The following is an 8821-nucleotide window of genomic DNA, read 5'->3' on the forward strand; positions in this document are numbered from 1 at the left end:
TTTAGGGCCCACCTATGTAATCCAGGATACTCTCCCCATCTCAGGAGGTTTGACTTAATCACATCCATAAAGTCCTTTTTTGCTTTATAAGGTAACATTCAAAAGGATTAGGATGTGAACATCTTGGGGTGGGGGTGTGTTATTCAGCCTATCACAGGAAGGATGTCATAAAAACACTTTATTCTGATGTCGTGCTGTTAAATATCTTAGTCTGTGCTGATAAAGAACCTGAATTTATATTCTAATGGATTAAATAAAAGAGCTTTGGTTAGCTGATCAAACAAGCCAATGCAAAGATCCCAAGCAAAACTAAATGTAGCTATACTCTGTTCTCTATCAGAGATGGAAGATTTCTTTTTCTGTGTGCTGTCATTTGGGACTCTAGCTGTCAATGGTTTTATTGCATAGCCTGTTTTTATCCATCAGAAATGCAATCCTCCAATATTTGTATAATTGTCAGGGTTGTATAACTTGGTTTCGATACATGTGGGAAGACATAAAACATGGCTAGAGTAGGAGATAGTGATCATTCATTAATTACACTCGTTAATCACTTCAGAAATAACTAAACTTTGGGCTTTGAAAAACTCTTTTACTGATTAAAATAATCAGTATTTGTTCCACAATCAGTATTTATTCCACAATCAGTAAATTTAATCTACAATCAGTAAATTTTCCACAAATACTTTTAAAATCTCAGCGTGGAGATACTACCTCACATCCATTAGGATGACTATATTGAAAAAAAAACAATGGATAATAACAAGTGTAAGGGAATGGAGAAACTGGGACCCTCACACATTGCTGGTGGGAATGCAAAATAGTGCAGCTGCTTTGCAAAACAGTCTGGCAGTTCCTCAAAAGTTTAAACAGAGAGTTACCACATGACCCAGCAGTTCTACTCCTAGGTATACACTCAGTAGAACTGAAAACAAATGTCCACATAAAAATTTGTACACAAATGTTCAATTGCAGTATTATTCATAATAGCCCCAAAGGGGAAACAACCCATAGGTCCATCAACTGATGAATGGATTAAAAAATGTGGTACATCTAAGCAATGGAATACTTACTATTCCACAACAAAAAGCAATGAAGTATTGATACATGCTACAACATGGATGAATCTTGAAAAGATTATGCTAAGTGAAAGAAGCCAGACACAAAAGACCACATATTGTATGATTCCATTTGTGTAAAATGTTCGGAATAGGAAAAGCCATAGAGCTAGAAGTAGATTTATGGTTACCAGGGTCTCGGGGAGGAGGGTTTGGGTGAGGGGGTGAGTGCTAATGGGATTTCTTTGGGGGATGATTAGAATGTTATAGAATTAGATAGTGGTGATGGTTGTGCAACCTTGTGAATATACTAGAAACCACCAAGTTGTACACTTCAAAATGGCAAATTTTATGGTATGTGAATTATATTGCAAGAAAAAGTTTCAGTGTTATTTTTGGTATTTGAAACAGAAGTAGTCTCACTATCTTCTCTCTGCAGTGATTAATTTTTAAATACAAAAAGTGCTTCTGGCAAAAGAATAACTCTAGACGCAGCCCTTATACACTTCACAAAAATTAACTTGAAATGGATCACAGACATAAATGTAAAACGCAAAACTATAAAACTCCTAGAAGATAACATAGGAGAAAATCTGGGTGATTTTGGATTTGGCAATTACTTTTTAGATACAACACCAAAGGCATGATCCATGAAAGAAATAATTGATAAGGTTTACTTCATTAAAATTAAAATTTTTTGCTCTGTGAAAGACACTGTCAAGAGAATGAAAAGATAAGCTATAGACTGGGAGAAAATATTTACAGAAGACATATCTGATAAAGGACTATTATCCAAAATATACAAAGAACATTTAAAACCACAGAAGCAGAGCGTGCTAACTTAACCACTCAGCCACAGGGCCAGCCCCAGGTTTAATGTTTTTATAGGTGTGCTCTGCTTCAGCAGCCCGGGGTTTTGCCAGTTCAGATCCTGGGCGTGGATATGGCACTGCTCATTAAGCCATGCTGAAGCGGCATCCCATGTGCCACAACTAGAAGGACCCACAACTAAAAATATACAACTATGTACCAGGGGGCTTTGGGGAGAAAAAGGAAAAATAAAATCTTTAAAAAAGAGAGATACCACTAAACATCTATTAGAATGGCCAAAATCTGGAACACTGACAACAACAAATGCTGACAAGGATGTGGAGCAACAGAAACTCTCATTCACTGCTGGTGGGAATGCAAAATGAAACAATTTGGAAGAGTTTGCTGGTTTCTTAAAAAACCAAACATATTGGGGTCAGCCCAGTGGCACAGCAGTTAAGTGCTCACGTTCCACTTTGGTGGCCCAGGGTTCACTGGTTTGGATCCCAGGTGTGGACATGGCACTGCTTGGCAAGCCATGCTGTGGCAGGCGTCCCACATATAAAGTGGAGGAAGATGGGTGCGGATGTGAGCTCAGGGCCAGTCTTCCTCAGCAAAAAGCAGAGGATTGGCAGCAGATGTTAGCTCAGGGCTAATCTTCCTCAAAAAAAGAAAAAAATCAAAACCCAAACATACTCCTAACATGCGATCCAGCTATCATGCTCCTTGGTGTATGCCCAAAGAAGTTGAAAACTTATGTCCACACAAAAACCTGCACATGGATGTTTACAGCAGCTTTATTCATAATTGCCAAAACTTGAAAGCTTCCAAGATGTCCTTCAGCAGGTGAATGGGTAAATAAACTGTGGTACATCCAGAGAATTGAATATTATTCAGCACTAAAAAGAAATGAGCTATCAAGCCATGAAAAGACATGGAGAAAACTTAAATGCATATTACTAAATGAAAACAGCCAATCTGACAAGGCTACATACTGTATGATTTCAACAATATGACGTTCTGGAAAAGGCGAAACTGTGGAGACAGCAAAAAGATCAGTGGTTGCCAGGGTTTAGAAGGGAAGGAGGGATGAATAGGCACACGGAGGGTTTTTAGGGCAGTGAATCGTATTTAATAGTATAATATATATATTATGCTATTATAGTATATAGTATATAATAGTATAATAATACTGTTATAATATAATATAATGGTGGATACATGTCATTATTCATTTGTCCAAGCCCATAGAATGTAAACAAGAGTGAACCCAAATGTAGACTATGGACGTTAGGTAGTAGCGATGTATCAATGTAGGTTCATCAACTGTAATAAATTTACCTCTCTTGTGGGGGTTGCTGATAATTGGGAAGGCTATGCATGTGTGGGGACAGGGAGTACCTGGGATATCTCTGTACCTTCCACTCAATTTTACTGTGAACCTAAAACTGCTCTTAAAAAAATAAAGTATTTAGGGCCACCCTGTGGCCTAGAGGTTAAATTCATCGCTCTCTACTTCAGTGACCCAGGTTCAGTTCCCAGATGAAGACTTACACCACTCTATTAGTGGCCATGCTGTGCTAGCAGCCCACATACTAAAACATAGAGGAAGATTGGCATGGATGTTAGCTCAGGGCAAATCTGCCTCAACAAAGAAAAGAAACATATTTAAAACTTTGAAAAAAAAATATGATTCTGGTTATTTCACATGGCTTTATTTCTACCTTGACAAACAAAAAAGCATTTTTTTTAAGATTTTATTTTTTTCCTTTTCTCCCCAAAGCCCCCCAGTACATAGCTGTATACTCTCCGTTGTGGGTCCCTCCAGTTGTGGCATGTGGGATGCTGCCCCAGGGTGGCCCGATGAGCAGTGCCATGTCCCTGCCCAGGACCCAAACCAACGAAACAGTGGGCCGCCTGCAGCCGAGCGCGCAAACCCAACCACTCGGCAACAGGGCCAGCCCCACAAAAAAGTATTTTTAATAGGCATCCTACTATCCTAGTGCAGAATTATATTGCATTGAAAGATAAATTCATGTTTTGTTCTCCCCCTATTTCCTTCCAGGCAGGTTGCTAGGCATTTTTGGAGAATAATTGAAGGATGACAAGTATTTGCTACTATCTTGGACTTCCTATTTAAAACCTTCCTAAGTTATTAGTAATCTGGAGAATTTAGTGTTTTATATAATCCACTAGCTCACCAACATTTGATTTTCCACAGTAATTAGTTTATACTCATGACTATTATTATGATTTTTATGTCCTTAAAACTTACCCTAATAACTATTATAGCAGATACGATTTTTCTACCACAATTTTGGGTGGTGTAAGAAATATCACATTACTTCATTTTATTTAAATTACATTAAATGTGACCCCAAGTTCCCCTTCCACCTGGAAACTTCAATCTTGATTATTATTGCAGATCCCGCCACACTCACAGTATGGGATACATAAAGGTCCATGGCTTTCACACAGAAAAACATGTGGGGAGAGCCCTCTAGGTTCTGATTCATGTGGGTTACTTTCGAGATGCCTATTGTGCAACTGCAAGTAGTAGCCCCTAAAGACTAGGAACTCTGCTTCTTTTGTGCCATCATTATGGGCATGTTTGCCCGGGAAGTTTGAAGACTCTGTTTTCTATGTTCTGGTGCTGCCAAGAAGTCCAAAGCCATTCTGATTCCTGATCATTGGTATGTGGCCTCTTTTTTCTCTCTCTGGAACCTTAAGCAATCTGCTCCTTCCCTTGTGTGTGCCGAAATTCTGCAATGACGTTCCTTAGCATGCGTCTATTTTCATCCACTGAGCTGAGCATTTGGTGAATCCTTTCAGTATGGAAACTCATTTCCTTCAGTTCTGGGAAACATTTTTGAATTATTCATTGAACATTTCTACTCGTTTTTTCTGTTCTTTCTTTCTGGAACTCTGATATGTGGATAATAGATTTCCACCATCGAGTGATTACTATTAATATTTTGATGTACTTTCCAGTTGTCTATATGTATATTTTTAATTATTGAAATCATAATTAAATATGTAGTTTTACATCCTGAACTTTTATTTAACATAACTTAAGCATTCTCCCAAGCCCTAAAAGTTTATATAAACATTTTTATTTGTTTGATCTTTTAAGGCTCTTGAGCAACCTCTAAGCACTTCTTTAGTAAATAGAGGAGTACTTGACTTTAGCTATCTTTTTCCATAGTTGCTAGAATCATGTTAGGTTCTATTGTTACACGTCTGCGGGTATGAACGCCAAAGAGAACAAATAGCAAGTATGTCTGCATTGTGCTTATAAAGTGAGTGAAAAACACAGTTCATGAAGTGGTCATAAACCTATACAGAAGAATCGCAAAGTAAGCATTGAGTTTCCCCAAATCCAAATTTTGGTTATCGTTTTTAGTGTTTCAATAGTAGAATCTCAGTAGCAAAGAATAGTTGGGAGAGAAAGGGAAAGAAGAGGTTTCCGGTTCTTTGGCAATCTGTCAAATCCCGGAACATGCCAGACTCTCCCTGCCCCAAACCTTTGTGATCGATGCTTCCACTGTCTGGAGTCTTTCCCTCACCTGTTCTTATAAATGGCTCCCTCTTACCTTTCAAGTCAAAACTTAAATGTCACTTCCTCAAAGAGACCTTCCCCAACCACTCCATCTGAAGCAGCCCCCAAACCCTCCCATGAAATTCATTTATTTAGAAGACGTTGAAATTTTACTCTCCAGGTTTTTCTTTCCTTGTCATATCTCCTGACCCTTTCCTAAAGACCGAAGGCATCCAGGAGAATTGGGGTCCTTCTAGCAGGAAAGCAACAAGAAAAAACAATATTCAGTGTTTGTAACTTTTAAACTAGGCTCTTAAGGGAAGAGAAGAGCCCTAAGGAAGACAGTGACAGGAGAAGCAGATGACTGGCCCTCCACGACGTTCAAACTCTGGTTGAGAAACTCCTGGCTGGGACATTGGATGGAGAGAAAGGATGTAGGAGGAAGAATCTGATGGAGGTCAGGGGCTATAAAAAGAAAGAAAGAAAGAAAAAAGATAGAGGGAGGGAAATCCCAGTAGGAGATCTGGTGGAGAGTTACTTCCTGAGAAGGGCCACAATAGCTGGCTCTCCATTGATGGCTGCCTATGAGCCCAAGCACTTAACCCTATGCTCTGAGCTTTTGCTCAGCTTCCACCTAAATGGTACCATCTGCACATTCCCGTTGTCAACAGCCCAGGACATCCATCAGCTCCCTTAAGACAGATGGTGAGATCTTTGCCACCTCCCCAACCCAGGGGGCAGTATTGATGATGGAGGAAAAGTCCCAGAACTGTTACTTGGGTGAAGCTGGACAGCAGGAAAATCTATCCTGGTTACCCTAATATTACTTAATCACATGTAATTACTTTATTTAAGTATTTTTTTTAAAGATTTTATTTATTTCCTTTTTCTCCCCAAAGCCCTTCAGTATATCATTGTATATTCTTAGTTGTGGGTCCTTCTAGTTGTGGCATGTGGGATGCCGCCTCAGCATGGCTTGATGAGCGGTGCCACGTCCGTGCCCAGGATCTGAACCGGCGAAACCCTGGGCTGTGGCAGCAGAGCACGTGAACTTAACCACTCAGCCACAGGGCTAGCCCTTATTTAAGTATTAATTTACTTGTTTCCCTCTCTCACTATAGTGTAAACCCCATAAGAATAGAAACCTGGTTGCTCTTTTTTCTCTGGTGTATCCTCAACATCTAAAGCAAGGCCTGGGCTCATATTTGTTGAATGGATAAATCAACAGTAGTCTTAACTGGGAAAAATATGAATTATAGATTTTTACATTAATATTTCAAGTACTGTCCATAAAGTGACTCAAATTTACCTTTAAGGACTAGCAAGTATGAGTCATTTAGGAAAACTCCTCACAAATTTATAATTAATAAATTACTTATCTATAAACATTTTTAAAAATTCATGTAGCTTTTAGGTATTTTATTACCATAGCACTATACTTAAAACCAATATACATTATAAAACTTTTTATCATGGAAAATTTCAAACATGTGCAAAAGCAAAGAGAATAGTATAATAAATCTCCCAGGCACCCATAATCCAGTTTCAATAATTATCAGTTCATGGCGAATATTGTTTTATCTATACTTCACCCTCTTGCCTCATCTTCCACTAAATTATTCTGAAACAAATCCCAGGCATCATATTATTTCAGTATATATCTCAAAGGACTAAAAAAAAAAAAAAAGCCACAACCACTAACATACCCCCAAAATAACATAATTACTTAATATTATCAAATATCTAGTCAGTGTTCTTACTTTTCTGATTGTCTCATAAGTGTTTCTTTTTCACATGCGTCCGTTCAAACCATGATTCAAACAACCAAACATCATTTGGATAATATATCTCTATCCTTTTTTTTTAATTCTTCTCCCCAAAGCCCCCCAGTACATAGTTGCAGATTCTCGCTGTGAGTGCCTCTGGTTGTGCTGTGTGGGACACTGCCTCAGTGTGGCCCAATGAGCAGTGCCATGTCCACACCCAGGATCCGAACCGGCGAAACCCTGGGCCACCAAAGTGGAGTGCGCAAACTCAACCACTCGGCCATGGGGCCGGCCCCGCTGTCTTTTATTATTTTGCATTTTTGAAGGTTATCTTTATTTGAAGATTTTCTTGAAGTATTGCAAACAAAAAGAAAAATAAGTATATAGTTTAATTCATTTTCAAAAACTGAACACACCCAAGTAAAACACACCCCACAAGCCCCCTTTATTCTTTCAGTCACTGCCACCCCCAGAGTAACCACTAACCAGACCTCTAATACTATAGATTAGTTTTGCCTGGTTTACTTTATATAAATGGACTCATCCAGTATATCCTCTTTTGGGTCTGGTTTCTTTCACCATGTTTGTGAGATTCATACATATTGTAGAGTATAATTTTTGTGGATTTTTCATTGCCACCTATTTCTCCAGCTTACTTTTCCTGTGCATTTTAGTGTTGATGGGCATTTGGATTGTTTTTGGTTTGGGACTATTAATTAATTGTGCTGCTGTGAACATTCTAGTACATGTATTTTCGTGGGTGTATGTTCACATTTCTGTTGGGCATATACTAGAAGTGGAATTTCTGGGTCATTGCATGTGCATATGTGCAGCTTTAATAGATACTACCAGTTTTCCATGGCTTGTTTGCTCTCATGCCATTATCATATTATCTCAATTACTATAGCTTAATAGTAGTTCTTAACATTTGGTGGTTTAAGTATTCCAGACTCTTCTTCAAGATTGGCTTGGGTCTTCCTGGACCTTTGCATTTTCATATAAAATGTTATAAACAGCTTGTCAAAGCTCATCAATTCTAAGACCCCTTTAATCCATAGGTTTCTCCTTCCTCTCCTTTATATTTTGCAACATATTTATCAAAGAAATAGGGTCATTTGTGCTGCAGTGTTCCAAATATTCTAAGTTTTGCTGATTGTATCCTTATGGTGTGATTCAACATGTTTGTCCCCTGTATTTCCTATAAATGGTAGGTACATCCAGAGGCTTAATCAGATTCAGCAAAACATGCATTCAGCAAAACATGCATTCAGCAAACAAGCATTAACTAAGCACTGTGCTTCCTGCCAGGCGAGATACAAGTATGACTAAGACGTCGTTCCTAATCTACTGCTTCTTTCAAGTATGGAAGGTTAAGGTTCAAATAAGTGCCTTTAGAGAGTGGCAAACTACTCTGGCAGCTCAGATCAGAGTGGCTACTTCCAATGGGGTATGTGAGGAATGGAAATGAAGGAAAGTTTTGTAAAGGCAATGCCCTCTCAACAGGGCTTGAAAGTCGCTAGGGCACTGGCAAGTTAGTATTATTCTAAGCATAAATTAGCTGTGACAGCTGTGTGGACTGGAGTTGGTGGAGGGCAGGGGTAGAGGCTAGAAAGCTGGGGTAGTGGGTTGAGTGGTGATCCTAAAACAGA

This window comes from Equus asinus, chromosome 2, assembly GCF_041296235.1.
Source record: "Equus asinus isolate D_3611 breed Donkey chromosome 2, EquAss-T2T_v2, whole genome shotgun sequence".
NCBI lineage: Eukaryota > Metazoa > Chordata > Mammalia > Perissodactyla > Equidae > Equus > Equus asinus.